This window comes from Montipora capricornis, chromosome 7 (genome assembly GCF_036669925.1).
Source record: "Montipora capricornis isolate CH-2021 chromosome 7, ASM3666992v2, whole genome shotgun sequence".
Taxonomy (NCBI): domain Eukaryota; kingdom Metazoa; phylum Cnidaria; class Anthozoa; order Scleractinia; family Acroporidae; genus Montipora; species Montipora capricornis.
Window position 1 is genome coordinate 20,981,783 of NC_090889.1, and position 7,500 is coordinate 20,989,282.

A 7,500-nucleotide genomic window follows, 5' to 3' on the forward strand; every position below is an offset into this window, starting at 1 on the left:
AGATCAGTCATTCTAATGTTGCCTGTCTTAAAGTCTTACTCAAACTAGTATGCATATTTTTCAGATAAACAGGCTTATTGAAGCATAGTTCGAATTTTTTTTACGTCTAATGAACTTATTTTTATCATCAAGACAGCGTAGTATCTTTCACAGTCGTCGACTTTTTGAGCAATGAACCAGCAAGCACCTTCTCTCATGGGGTGAGATTGAATGTGGATGCTTGAAGAAGAAAGCCCTTTTAATTTGATAGTCTTGATGGTTTGATAATTGACAAAATGTTCTTGACAATGCCTGTTCTTTCATGTTAAAAGGTCTTGGATTGTGCGTTGTTGACTTTGCTGACTTTTGCCTAAATTTCTGGATTTAGTTTAATTGTATCTATATTCTAGCATCTAACCTTGAGAACAAGAACGGCAGTCAAAGTAACTTTTTCCAGGTGCCATATTTTTGTGAACAAACGTGCCATTTGGACACCTCTTGCAACTGTCGCTGACAAAAGCCGGAGCGTCTGAGTAGTAACCACCTGTGGAGCATATAGATAATATCATGGTACTCTTTCTTGAAGAATAAAAGGCGCAACGATACAGCAAAGCATCATAAGTACATACTGCTACTTCTACCACTACTAATATTGACAATAATAATAATAATAATAATAATAATAATAATAATAATAATAATAATAAAATTAGCAGTAATAATAACGATAACGATAATGATAATGATAATGATAATGATAATGATAATGATAATGATAATGATAATGATAATGATAATGATAATGATAATGATAATGATAATGATAACAGAACAAAGAGTAACAGACAAATGCGAACCTGAGAACACAGACCAACTCAAAAAGAGAAAACAGAAAGAAAGCGGATGAAAGACATGACAAGTGGTCACAAATGGTGATGATTACTTGAAAATAGAGACAAAAAGTTTTATTACTGTACCGCACGATCAAGCTTTAATGAAAATTTGATTAAAACAAAAATTATCAAATCACAAAACAAAACAGATTGTACAAGACGGAGGATGAAAGTGCCACGCATATCATTTCTGGATGCAGTAAACTAGTGCAGAGAGAGTACAGAATGACACAGGTGAACATGAGGAAGGATATTCTCTGGGAATTCTGTGGCTAGAACAAAAGGATTTGAACACTCAAAAAGGTGGTATGTACACAACCCAGAAAGTTATTTAAAAAATAACAATTGGAAAATCTTGTAGGATTTTACGATACAGACGGATAAGGTGATAACAGCGAGAAGACCAGACCTGCTTGTGCTTGACAAGGGACAAAAGATGTGAAAGATTGCTGATTTTTCTGGCCCACAAGATGCTAGAGTAGAGCAATATCAAGAGGAGAAGTTGGAAAAGTATCAAGACCTCGCAAGAGGAAATAGGCATTTTGCCGCTAGTGATCACATGGTACAAAAGCCGCCACAATGGAGAGCAAATTGCACACTGGGACATGCATTGCTCTACCAACTGAGGTACTTCTAGATGAGACAGTTGCTTAAGTGCGCTGTGAGCATCAACTATTTGGAAAACTATTTTAATGACAATGCATTGAAATACGAGCTGATTCAGATATGGAAATTCAAGAAATGTACAATAATTGCTGTCAGATTGCGGGTTACCCGCACTTCAAATAAACGTTTCTTTTCTTCATCAGTCCTTTCACGGGAACACATGAGTCCAACAAATTGACCTGCTTCTAATTGCAATTGTGTGGCTTCATAGCTTAGTTGGTAGAGCATTGCACCCGCATCGTAAGGGCCTGGGTACGAATCCCGTTGAAGCCGCCTGATTTTTTTTTTTGGTGTCAAAATAAGAAATTTGCTTAAATTGTCCTGATAAGTGCGAGCATCACTTCAATCTTTCGAAAAACTATCCAATTACAATTCATTGAAATACGAACTGATTCAGCTATGGAAGAAATGTACAATAACTGTTACTACAGTTGATCCCAGGTTTCAGCTGTGTTAGTTTCAGAGCGCACGGAACCGAGGCTTTCGGGTCAACATTCGATCCGACATAAAGGAGAGTAAGAGATTTAGCGCGAGAAATGCGGAAAAAATAATGAAGTTCTTTCCAGAATTTACGTTTTTCTTAGAAGAAGGGAATCTACAGTCGTTGAATGGAAGCTGTCCTTGTGTCGCACATTTGGGCTTATTACTTCAGTTAACACATTCATATAGTTTACAGTGCCTTGCCATACTTAACTACACTAAAATTAGGTCAGACAAACCTCAAATTACTCGAAAAAAAGCGAAGGAAACAGTCAAGAATCAAGGAATCACACAGTCCTTCAATAAGAAATTCTTGATTTGACCTGAAAGCCTCGTTTTCGCGCCTTGTGAAACTAACACCGCTGAGACGTGCGCTCGACTGTAATAACAGCCATTGTGCCTGTTATGATTGGATCACCAGTAGCAAACACATTTGAATTGTGGCTAAGAAATAGAAATAGAGTGCTGCCGAGTTGAATTAACAGAGAGAGCGTGCATCTTGGAAACTGTTAGTATCATACGGAAATGCTTAAAGGAAAGGAAAGGAAGGAAAGGAAGTTTATCTTGCGCTGGAGCACTAATTGGAGACACTGTAAGCTGAAATCAACAAATTAACGCAAAACCAAATCAAATGTTGAGATTTGAGGAGAGAGGAAAACCGGAGTACCCGGAAAAAAACCTATCGAAGCAGAGTAGAGAACCAACAAACTCAATCCACATACGACGTTGAGTCTGGGAATCGAGCCCAGGCCACATTGTTGGGAGGCGAGTGCTCTCACTACTGCGCCGTTAATTAGGATTTAGCTGGAATGGAGTCAAAGTGGAGGAAAGGTCAAAATATCTACTTCCAACTGCGTAGCAAAGAAATACTGGTAGAAGTAATGAATATGTGCAAGGAGATGTACGAACATTATCTGTAGTAGACGTTGCACAAACTTTTTAAATAAATACTAGTGAGCATAACAAAGCAACTTGCTTTTATTTCTCCGACCGGTTTTGTCTGATTACGCAGACTTCATCAGGGAGTTTGAACAAGATGGTTAGAAGGAACTTATTTTATATCTCATTTCCAAAGTACAAATCACGTTCCAGCAAGGGTGTGAACAGCGAAAAACACCTACACAACAGTACTGCATGACGCTGAGAATTTTATTTTTGGGGCTCACGGATTTAACGTTAAATCTGTGAGCCCCCACCCCCCCCCCCCCAAAAAAAAAAAAAAGAAGCAGCAAGTACTTATTTCGTTGCCATTCTAATATTTTTTGTGATGTTATATAGAGAATCTAACCACTAAGAGGAACTTTGTATAATGAGAATTGTAAATAGTGCGTGAAAAATTAAATAGCATGTTGTAAGTTAAACAATATGATTTGTGAAATAAACAGAGTGCTTGGGTCAAACAGTAGTGTTACTTATCTTAGAAATTTCCTGAATAGCGTCTTCAAAGAAGGCTCCATTTTGTTCCCATTGTAATTGTAAATGACAATTATAAAAAGTTTATGCACACTCATCCAGTAGATTTGTTGCAACTTGCGAATTCCAAAAGGTCTGCTACTCACAACAGAAAAGCCTAATAGGAGAGTGTGGAGCAATAGGCCTTATTCAAGATAGCCGCCATGTTGGTTTTCAAATTGTCATGTAAATTAGCCATGTGTTATGCTGGGGGTCAAACATTGCAAAAAAGGCAAATTGCGGAAAATCATGTCTGGGAACTTAATTTGATAAATTTTAAATTAAATTCGTGCATTTAAGACACAACTCTCGCACTTTAAAGCGGTTCTTGGTTTTCAATTCTTGTATGCATGAATGAGCTACTTTAGTGCATAGGATCTGTGTAAGCTTACCAGCAGGGCAGACTTTGCACCTTGGTATGGTGTCAGAGATATCAACAAAAGTACCAGGCGGGCATGGGAGAAGCTTGGAGCCGTTTCCTTTATAATTTCTGGCGAATCCAGCCTTAAGAAGCGCGTTGCGCAGCCATCCGTTGGAGGCAACTATGGAGTCATCTTTCTCCACACCCCTGAAATGCAAAATAGATGAGCAGCTCTTCTAATCTAATCTAGTCATTGAAACAGGACACGCTAGAAACAAGGTGGTTTCACAGTCAAGCAGTCCTGTCATGCTTTCTTTATTTCCGTAATTTATGAACAAAAAGGCCACAGCCTCCTGCAATCTCAGTGCCAAGCCCTTAGATATAAAGTTACTCCTAATTTCCAAGCCTGATAGAAAGGATAGAATCTGGAAAAACTCCTCCCAATTATTCGGCCGTTTAGGTGCTAAAGTACTAAAGGTGACCGTCCATCTTAGCGATCTATAAACTGTCTCCTCCTTCTGTTATTAGCTAAAAGCTATTCCCGATCTATTTGATTTAAATAATTAATTAAGGCGGCATGATATTTACGCCAATAATGCCAAAAAACTAAAGAAAACTCTTAGTTTAACGCCGGCAACCCATAACAAGGAAAGCTTGGTTCCCATAATAGCCGTGGATAAGTATAAGCCACGGAATCTTCCTAGAATAAGCTAGCTTTAGATGGATCTTTAATAGCCTTTTGAATCATAGAAGTGACCCTTCTCAATCACAAGGGCTGTCATCAGTTTAATTTGTAAGGCTTATGATGAATGGAAACGTTTGCTTTAACGATTCTCAGTTAAAAAGGTCGATTTAAAATTAATAATTACAGAATCGAGGGGAAAGAAGGTTGGTTCCGCAGTTGCTTAAGCAGGCGCATGCAATATGTTTTGTTAAATGGTACAGATTCGGATCCTTTGCAAATTTCAACTGGAATTCCCAGTCAAGGCTAAATTTTGGGGCCGATACGTTTTCCAATTTATATCAACGATGCTCAATTTATATAACAATGAATTCAAGTTATGTTATATGCTGATGACGTGAATGTTCTAGTTTCCCATGAAAATGTTAACACTCTTAATGATCTTGGTGAGGAAAGAACTTCATGTTCAATGGGACTGGATGTTAAACACATTGACGATTAACACGTCCAAAACAAGTCACTGTAAAATTTTTATCAAGGCAAATGAGAGTTGCCTCAAATCTATTCAACGGTGGCGTTAATATTGATATTAATGTATGAACTACCAACCAAGACTTGCAGTGGAATTCTCACATCGACTACATTTCACGGGAAGTTGCTAAATGTGTTGGGATTATTTACAAAGTTCGTTCCTATCTTACGTTGAATATTTAAAATGTTTATATTACAGTTTAATTTATTCACATCTGTCGTACTGCAAGGTCTCATGTGGAAGTACCTACCCGATTAAATTTAATTGTTTACTATTGCTACAGAATAGAGTGCTAAGGATTACAACACAATCAGGCTGGCGAGATCATAGCAGACCCCTGTTTACTAGATTAGGTATATTGAATGTATTTCAAATTACTAAATTACAAATGGGTGAGCTTGTATACAAACTTCAAAATCTGAATCAAAATAACTTGCTCCCTGATATTTATGACTCCTATTTCACGAACATCAGAGAGGCCCACCGATATTGTACACGTTCAAGATCAAGCTAAAATTTGTTTATACCTCGGCCAAGAAATAATTATGTCAAATTCAGTGTTAGATTTTCCGCAGCCGATAATTGGAATAAAATACCTTTACGTATAAAAAAATGCTTCCTCGCTCCAAAGCTTTAGAAATGAGCATAAAGATAATTTGCTTACGTCAGAAATCCGAGAATGACGTCCTGTTTAGTTGTAGTTGTATTGTGGCATTGTTTTGCTTTGTTTCGTTAGTTTGTTTACTTTCTGCTTCAAACGTATTTATTAACATAATTACAGTCTATTTTATTATATTTCATGGTTTCCACAACGTAGTCTAGCATGTCTGCCTGCTATTTAATATTGAATATTAATAATAATATCTTGTATTATATGCTAGATTACTAATAATAGGTGTGCGAGCACTATCAACCTTGTGGGTTTTGGCTCAGAAACCTCCACATTTCTGCATAAAATGTATTATTAATTTGTATTGCTGTATGTGTGAAAATAAAGAAACCTATAGAACCTTTTTAAACCTGTTGGTTTGTGAAACAGCTGAGAAGCAAATATCAGAAGTGGTATGCTCTCAGTCTCTGGCTCCTGACTGTGTACATTATAAGAGTGACGAAGTGTTGCAGCTTCTCTTTTGCGTCAGATATACTTACAATTGTACTGAGGTGGAAGTTTTAAATTCCGAAAAACTATGTTCAATCTCTAATGTAATAAGTAGTCGAGTAGGGCTCATGATTGGCTTGATAGCTGTGGTTTCGCAAGAAATAGAAGTACTTAATTTGTCCACTGAAAAATTATGGCTGGCCATTTGTTTCAAAATTACGACATCTTATACGCGGGTTTTTCTGCCGCGTATATACTTGTTTAAATACGATACGTATGGGCTTTGAGCCCATATATACGGCTATTAAGATCGCGTATATACGCGTTTTTAAATGGCCACATGTTTGCGTAAACTTAAGCGCGGGGATATGCAAAATAAATGCCCAGATATACGCGTCCTATAAGGACCCATATATGCGCTTATATGTGCTAAAATGCGCGTATATGCGGGTCTCGAAAATCACGTTGTATATGCCGGCACGAGTAGTGCCTTTTGACCGCATGGCTGTTCGTGTATAATAACAAGGAAAATTACTTTAACTAGAAATCGTCAATATGCAGGCCACAGCAAAATGCCCTGTCTTCTATCTGCTATTTACTGTCTGTTACTGCTCTCCAACAACTGAGCTTTTAGAAACAGTTATGCGCCTTTTGAATGACTGTGCAAGATTCTATCCCCACGCTGACCTTAATATGGCGGAGGACTTGATCGTTCGCCTTGAAGTTGCGGTGGACTCTGTCCAACGTTTATTTGATTCATTGGACAGAGGTACCCAAGCGAACGCTGGAAGAATACCGCCTCTTGAATCGCTGGTAAGACAACTTCAACATTAACTACATAGATGGGAAATGCTAGCATTAAGAGCAGTTTCATGCACCTCAGTACGCTCCATTATGACTTTGCCAACTCCATCAGCTTCTAATGCAAGAGTGGGTCATCCAGCCTATGAAATATCAATACCTCAAGTGGAGTTTTCAAGAAACAGAATACGATTTACTTAGCCCCAGATATCAAGAATGCTATTAGTTTCTAGAGCTACTCTTTGGCGTAGAGTTAGAAACATTCAGTCATTCTCCAGTGGATGTTATTATACAAGCCTCACAGATTCTGATTTATATGAACTAATTGGAGAAATAAGACGTGGGTTTTCCAATTCTGATATCAATATTATGCTGGGACATTTGCGAAGTAGAAATATCTATGTTCAGCGTCAGTGTGTAAGGGAAAGTTTAGTTTGAACTGTGCCAGCAGGGTCGGCTATGAGGTGGTTCAATAACATCACAAGGCGTGTTTACAGCGTCAGGGGACCTAGTTCTCTCTGGCACATTGATGGACTACACTGCCTTATCCGTTGG

General features: G+C 37.9%; 1 long non-coding RNA gene across 1 annotated transcript in view; it reads right to left on the minus strand.

Annotated features, from left to right (window-relative positions):
• LOC138057784 (uncharacterized) overlaps positions 1-3,984 on the minus strand; it is a 10,844-nt gene extending 6,860 nt beyond the window's left edge. Inside the window, exons 1-2 of the long non-coding RNA XR_011133711.1 lie at positions 3,863-3,984; positions 398-523 (exon numbers count right to left, since the gene is read on the minus strand). This is a non-coding gene — a long non-coding RNA (uncharacterized lncRNA). The remainder of the gene's footprint in view (positions 1-397; positions 524-3,862) is intronic.
• Positions 3,985-7,500: the final 3,516 nt, after the last annotated feature.